We start from the raw sequence: 6,465 nt of genomic DNA, 5'->3' as shown, positions 1-6,465 counted from the left end.
CACAAGTGACCCCATTTTGGAAACTAGACCCCCCAAGGAACTTATCTAGATGTGTGGTGAGAACTTTGAATGCCCAAGTGCTTCACAGAAGTTTAGAATGCAGAGTCGTGAAAATTAAAAAAAAAAATTTTTTCACAAAAAAGATATTGTAGCCCCCAAGTTTTTATTTTCACAAGGGTAACAAGAGAAATTGGACCCCAGAAGTTGTTGTCCAATTTATCCCGAGTACGCTGATGCCCCATATGTGGGGGTAACCCACTGTTTGGGCGCACGGCAGAGCTCAGAAGGGAGGGAGCACCATTTGACTTTTTGAGCGCAAAATTGGCTGTCGTGTTTGGAGACCCCCGGCAGCCGAGACCCCAAAGATTCTCGCGGGGCCGGCCGGCGGGCGCACTACGCATGCGCCCGCCATTTTGAAGATGGCGGCGCCCACCGAGAGCCACGAGGAGCATCGGGGGAGCTAGGTGAGTATTGGGGGGCCACCTGGGACCCCTTTTCTCTGTCCTCCGATGTGCGATCACATCGGAGGACAGAGAAATTAAAAAGAGATTGCGGTTTTTTTTTTTGCGATCGCCGGTAAACGGTTAATTACCGGCGATCGCAAATGCGGGGAGGGTAAAAAAAACCCCGAATCATGTTCTCTGGGGTCTCGGCTACCCCCGGCAGCCGAGACCCCGGAGAAAATCGGCCTCTGGGGGGCGCTATTCACTTTTTCCACAGCGCCGTTAATTAACGGCGCTGTGGTTTAAGTACCCTTAGCAGCCGCCGTTAAAAGGCGTATCGGCGGTCGCTAAGGGGTTAAGGTCTTTATATTTAGCGGTTTGTTTGTTTTTTTTTGTTTTTTTTTTAATTGTCACGTATGGCGGTATGGTTTTGCTTTTCTTTTGACTTTTGGCAATCAATGTAGTAAACATTTTGTTAAACACAACTGTCTTTCTGGATTACGACATAGGGTCTGTTGTGTATTTGTTTTGTTATCTTTAGGCTTTTGTTTACTCTGGCATTGTGTTGTCTCTGCCATTGTTTTTTGTTTCAATGTGGCAGTGTTGTTTGCTCAGCTTTAGTTCAGTTGGCATTAGTGCAATGTTCTTTGTGGTTGAAATGTAAATGTATTTTTTTTTATATATTTTCCTATGTTCCGCTGTATTGTGCATAGGATAAATTTTATTTTTTTTTTATTTCAGAATTGCATCTAGTAAAAATGGCCAGCGAGTCAAGCCTCACCCCACTGCTGAGGAGTCCGGTGAGTACATGATCTACTGTTGCTTACTATTCGGTGTCATTTGTAGACGGGTCACTCAACTTTTTTTAAACTTTTTTCCAGGCTTCTTCAAGTGAGGAGGAGAGCCAGGAGGAACATAGCCCTCAGGAGCAGAGACCACGGGACCAAGCTGTGGTGGCAGGACGGCGAGTAAGTTTTTATGTCAAACCTATTCCTTTTGTTTCTTTAACTTTTTTCGGGGGGGTATGGGGGGTGGTGGGAGGGGGGGTGGTGGAGGTGGTAGGTGGTGGTGGAGGAGGTAGGGAGAACAATTTTTATCTTGCAAACATTAATATTTTCCAATTATTCTAGGTTTCACAATGGGCCCATGATGACCCACTGGACATCGACCTCATGGTTGCATCCATACAGGAGCAAGGCCCGTTGTGGGACAGCCGTGACCCCCGGCACGCGGACCAGGGCGTGTTGCGCCGTTTGTGGATTGAGGTGGCAAAATCGCTGTGGGATGGCTTCGACAGCGCTTCCCCCGCGGTCAAAGATAAATTTCGTAACTATTTCCGAAATGCTGCTCTGACCCCTCATGCCAGGATACATCTGTGATGTCTTCTATTGGGATTGCACACGGTTGCGTTATCAATTTCAATATTTTCTCTCAAACTAATTTTTTTTTTTTTTACTTTATACACAGTTAAACAATTGAAGACCAGATGGCGCTCCATGAAGGACCGTTTCAAGAGGGGCATGAAAAAGGAGGGACAGATTCGTAGTGGTGCTGCAGCTTCAAGGACCTTAATCTATAAGTACGATCGTATTTTGCAATTCCTGCGACCGGTCCTTGAAAGCCGAGAGTAAGTATAGTACCTATTCACACACCTCGTTTGGAAAACATGCATATTCACGTACTATATTACCCAGCCACGTAGTTAATTGCCCAGCCATTTATTTTGGCAAGTACGAAGTATACAGCACACAGACAGATAGTAGATTGGCCATGCCCGGGCAATATTTCATAGTGGAGAAGTATATTGCCCATCCAGGTGTATCCCAGATTTTAAAAAAAAAGGAAAAATATAACAGACACGGCATACCTTCTACTCCAAGGCAGGTTATGTTCCCATGGTTGCTCAGCTCGCAGGACCTGTGATGACATCTCGGTCACATGACCGTGACGTCATGGCAGTTCCGACGATAAGCGTAATTGTCGGGCGTTACAAACGGCAAACATGGGTGACTATTTTGAAATAAATAAATGTATTCTATTTTTAATATTGATGCGGCATATGCAGTGTCAATATTAAAAATTGGTTAACATTAACGGCGGCAATGGATACCGCCGGTAAAGTTAATTAATGACAGGGGAGTATGCGGGCGACGGGCCTTCACTGCGGGGAGTAAGGAGCGGGCATTTTAATCAGGCCTGTCACCCGTGCTGATTGGTCGCATCAGCCATGTCAGGCAGCTGGCCGGTTCAATCAGCAAACCGTTACGACTGACTGACTGAACTAACCCTTAACAGTAATAGTGTGTGATGCAATGTTTACTTTTACACAGGTGGTGACAAATGTGAAATGTTATATTTTGTATACTAATGGTTTCCTTATGTTTCCACAGAACACACAGCAGCACCCGCGAGCCTGTCCGACCCTCTGGAGCGGTCCTTCGTGAATCGCCATCTGACCCGTCACAGCCATCCCACAGCGAGAGCAGGTCTGCACCACCACAATCTGGCGAACCGGCAGCCGGTCCATCAGATGTTCCCCTGACCGAGGCCTCTGTCGCTCCTTCCTTTGGGTCTTCCCGACAGCGTCAGCGGGCCTCGGACAGGGCGGTCCTGCCCGAATTTTTACATTTGAGCACGGTCTTCCAGAATTGTTTCAAGGCGCTGGGCGATAGAATGGACAAAGCTCTGTCCAATGTCGACCGGCGTCTTGAAACAATGGAATCGGAGCTCTCGAGGCCGGCCAAACATTTTTTTAGTGCCATTGAGAAGGGCATGGTGGAACATCTTACGCCGGAACTCCAGATTTCGGTGATGCAGGCCTGCAACAATGCATACGTGACTGCTCTGCAGCAGGCTCGGGTCATGCAGTCAGCGACTACAATGCCCGCAGTACCATCGCTGGCTACCATGGCTCCGACTCCTGCTGCACAGCACCAACACAGAGCTCCGCGTGCCGAGGGCCACCGCAGCCGCCACCGCCACCATAGAACAGAGCCCCAAACTTCTGCTCCTGCCAGGCCTTCAAGGGCACAAAGACGGGAAGCCGAATCACACCCAGAGGGAGAGAGGAGAAAAAAAAAGAAGAAGACCAGCACTACAATGTCGGCTATGGCTGCTCCAAAAACCAGCACACAAAGTACCCAGCCTGGGTCTACCCGGAGCACACCCAGTACTCAGTCTGGGTCTACCCGGAGCACACCCAGTACTCAGCCTGGGTCTACCCGGAGCAGGAGTAGCCAGCCTAGGACACTGGTCATCCCTCCTCCCTCACCTCCTGCGTTGGCAGTATCGCCACCGTCTACTGGCTGGATTGACGTCGGCATCCCGTCTAGTGTATTAGAATATGCTGGCTCCTCCCCCTCGTCCTCCTCCTCATCCTCCTCAACCCACACCCAAAGTGGAGGATATCAATCCCCCTTAATCGCTGACATTAATACCCCTTAACCTTTACCCATTTTTTATTTTGTGTCCCCAGTAATAAATTTGTTAATTTGTTCAAAAATGCTGAGTTTTTCTTTGTCTAAAATAAAGTTTGCACCAAATCACACCGTGTGCCGTATAAACAAATCTTGTGTTTGTAACACCTGATGTGCAATGTCTGACACTATTTTATCAATATTTTTTTAAAGTTTTTTTAGGGCTGGCGCTCATTGTACTATGAGATGTTACAAACACAAAGAGCATTGCACAATATATCAATTTTAAAAGGTACCATCACACAACGATTTCATTAACGATATAGTTGTTTTTTGTCACGTAGCAACGTTATCTTTTCTGAAATCGTCCAACGATCAGGCCCCTGCTGGGAGATTGTAGGTCTCAGCGAATGATCAGGACCTTTTTTGGGTAACTGATCACACGCTGTCATTGTTGGATCGGCGTGTTTGACACCGATCCAGCGATGTCTTTGCTGTAAACAAGGGAATATTACTAGCGCAGTGTTTTAAACAATCAAAAAAGTGAAAAATACCAAAAAATACTATATACTTATTATGGTGTCTACCACGTCCCTCGCCGTCATCTTCCCGCAGTGACTGACACTGTCATTCCCGGCCGTAAAGTAAAGCAGAGCACACCGTTGACTTAATAAACGCTGTGCTGTGCTTTAGGGCTGGCACAGTACGGAAAGCTGACGGCGATGGACGTGTCACACACCGGAATGTAAGGGTATTTTATTTTATTTTTTACATTTACAATGGTAAACAGGGAAAACATCGTGAGTGCGGCCATGCGCTTCATAACACAATGTTTACCCAGATTACACGGGGACTTGCTCTTTTTTGGTCGCTGGAGAGCTGTCTGTGTGACAGCTCTCCAGCAACCACGCGACGACTTAAACAACGATCAAGGTCAGGTCGTATCACTGGTCGGGATCGTTGGCTAATCGTTTTATTACGGTACCTTAAGAATATTGGTCAGGTGAAGTGGTAGCAATGTTCACAGTGTCGCCACTATTTGACTCTGGACGTATTCTAGCATCCTGAGTCCAATAGTGTTAACTCAGTAGAGTTTTGCAAACATGATCGTCTCCCTCCTTGTCAAGCCAGGTTCCATATGCAAATAGTCTGCAAGATTAAAAATGGTTGACAAGGTGGGAGCCGATCATGTTATATTTCAAAACTATGGAACACACGGCTGAACAATTTGTTTGTTTTGTCACAGTCAATTTGGGTACTGGTGCTCACATTACTAAATTTTGTGGGACACACATTAGTTTCTAGAACATTGGATTTTAAATTTTATTTACTTTGGACATATGGGAGATTTGTTTTGTTAAAATGGAAAGGCACAACAAAGAACTTTATTTCAAAACACAACGCAGTAGAAATTCAGGGGACATTACAACATTTAAATAACATTACATAGGCTGGTAAAATGTCATGGACTCAACAGTGTTTACATGACAGTGTTTTTATTGTATCATACCAAGATGAATTAAACCATTTGATCTTGCCATGAAACACGCCCAACATCTGAAACAAAGTATGCAGCAAATCGGTCCCTCATATGAGCAATGTCCAAAGTTGTCCTCAGAGGATGATCTTGATAATCAGGCAATGGATTTGGTATGGGTTCATCTAGTTCCACGTTGACTCTCTCTTTATCAATAATATAATTGTGGAGAACCACACAAGCCTTCACCACATCATCCACTGTCTCAATTTTCAAATTTATTGCGGATCCTAAGATACGCCATTTGGAGACAAGGATTCCAAAGGCGCACTCCACAGTTCTTCTGGCCCTGGACAGTCTATAATTAAAAATACTTTTTGTGCAGTCCAACCCCCGACTGGAGTACGGTTTTAGTAGGTTGGCACTCATTTGAAAAGCCTCATCCCCAACCACAACAAATGGCATGGCCGGGCCTTCGGTGTTGGGAAGAGGTCGTGGCTGGGGGAAATTGAAATTGTTCTCGTATAATCTTCGGCCCATGTCAGACTCCTTAAATGTCCGTGAATCATTTGCACGGCCAAACGCTCCAATGTCCACGGCGAGAAACCTGCAGTCCGCACCTGCAATTGCCATGAGCACGGTGGAAAAGTATTTTTTATAATTGAAAAACAGAGATCCACTTCTTGCAGGCTTTGTAATCCTAATGTGCTTCCCATCCACTGCTCCAATACAGTTAGGGAAAGAACACAGTTGTTCAAATTTTTGGGCGTTGGCCTCCCATGACGCTGTCATTGGTATTGGTAAAAATTCCTCCCGGAGGTTGTCCCACAATGCCCGGCATGTGTCGGCAATAATACCCGAAAGTGTGGAGACTCCAATCCGAAACTGGAAATGCAGTGATCTCAAGGTCTCTCTGGTAGCCAGGAAACTGACAAGAAGAAAAATAAATAAATTTAATTAATTACATTGTTATAAATTAAATTTTCATTTTTAATTCCAATCCCCCACCCCACAAAACCAAAACACGTTACTTTAAAAAATGGCAAGAACATATAAATCCTTCACATTGCATTACGTACCGTAGAGTCACCAGCAGACCTTCCTCGGGGGAAATTGATTTACGGAGCTG

General features: G+C 45.7%; 1 long non-coding RNA gene across 1 annotated transcript; it reads left to right on the top strand.

The window, feature by feature from the left end:
• Positions 1–1,650: 1,650 nt before the first annotated feature.
• LOC138657783 (uncharacterized) lies at positions 1,651–2,972 on the top strand. The gene is made up of 3 exons (XR_011317184.1): positions 1,651–1,769; positions 1,911–2,070; positions 2,834–2,972. It is a non-coding gene; the product is annotated as an uncharacterized lncRNA (long non-coding RNA).
• Positions 2,973–6,465: the final 3,493 nt, after the last annotated feature.

Source organism: Ranitomeya imitator, chromosome 1 (genome assembly GCF_032444005.1).
Source record: "Ranitomeya imitator isolate aRanImi1 chromosome 1, aRanImi1.pri, whole genome shotgun sequence".
NCBI lineage: Eukaryota > Metazoa > Chordata > Amphibia > Anura > Dendrobatidae > Ranitomeya > Ranitomeya imitator.
This window is presented reverse-complemented; position numbering and strand designations above follow the sequence as displayed.